General features: G+C 41.7%; 1 non-coding gene across 1 annotated transcript; it reads right to left on the reverse strand.

Moving 5' to 3' along the window:
• Positions 1–222: 222 nt before the first annotated feature.
• On the reverse strand, positions 223–329 carry LOC141663227 (small nucleolar RNA R71). The gene has a single exon (XR_012551306.1). It is a non-coding gene; the product is annotated as a small nucleolar RNA R71 (small nucleolar RNA).
• Positions 330–1,204: the final 875 nt, after the last annotated feature.

A 1,204-nucleotide genomic window follows, 5' to 3' on the forward strand; every position in this document is an offset into this window, starting at 1 on the left:
ATGGAAGATCCCAATTTGCATATTAGGAATTTTATCAAGATTTATGACACCTTCAAGTTCAACGGTGTTTCGGAAGATGCTGTGAAACTGAGACTTTTCCCATTTTCTCTGAGGGATAAAGCTAAGAGTTGGTTACACTCTCTAACACCAGTTTCTATTGCGACATGGGAGGATCTTGCTCAGAAATTTCTTACTAAATTCTTCCCTATGGCAAAAACAGCTACAATCAGGAATGCTCTTACTCAATTTGCACAACAGTTGGGAGAATCTTTATGTGAAGCTTGGGAGCGCTACAAGGAGATGCTTAGGAAGTGTCCTCGCCATGAAATTCCTGATTGGATGGTAATCAATTACTTCTACAACTGGTTGGGATCTCAGTCGAGACCTATGCTAGATGCAACATTAGGTGGAGCCTTGTGGGAAATGAGCTATGAGGAAGCTTATGAGCTAATTAAAATGATGGCTGCTAATGAATATTAAAACCCAACTCAGAAACTGCCACAAAGCAAGGTAGCAGGTATTTTGGTGGTGGATACAGCTACAGCTATAGCTGCTCAGCTAAAGGTGTTGACTATGAAAATGGATTCTCTGGCTAACTATGGAGTTCATCAGATAGCAAGTGTTTGTGAGCTTTGTGCAGGTACACATGCGACGGATCAATGTGCTATATCTAGTAAGTCGGCACAGTTTGTGAGCAATTTTCAGAGACCGCAACAACCAGTTCCTTCCACTTATCATCCTAACAACCGAAACCATCCTAATTTCAGCTGGAGCAATAATCAGAGTGGTATGTAACATCCACAACAGCCTTATCATCAATTTGGAGCCAAGCCATTGAAGTACCGGTCAATCTGCTAATGAAAAATCTGAATTGGAGGAACTGAGGCTAATGTGTAAAAGCCAAGCGGTTTCGATCAAAACTTTGGAAAATCAAATAGGACAAATTGCTAATGTGTTGCTGAATCGGCCACAGGAACTCTTCCTAGTGATACGGAAGCTAACCCAGGCAAAAGGGAAGTCAAAGAACAGTTGAAAACAATCACTTTGAGATCTAGAAAGGTCGCTAACCATCAAAAATCAGAATCTAAAATTTTTTGGCAGAAGCCAAGCGCGTCGGCGCTCTATACTGGCGCGCTCGCGCCTACCCCTGTACCAGAAATGGTAAATATTGATGATATAGCTGATCAAAAGGATGGTGAAATGG

This window comes from Apium graveolens, chromosome 5, assembly GCF_009905375.1.
Source record: "Apium graveolens cultivar Ventura chromosome 5, ASM990537v1, whole genome shotgun sequence".
Taxonomy (NCBI): domain Eukaryota; kingdom Viridiplantae; phylum Streptophyta; class Magnoliopsida; order Apiales; family Apiaceae; genus Apium; species Apium graveolens.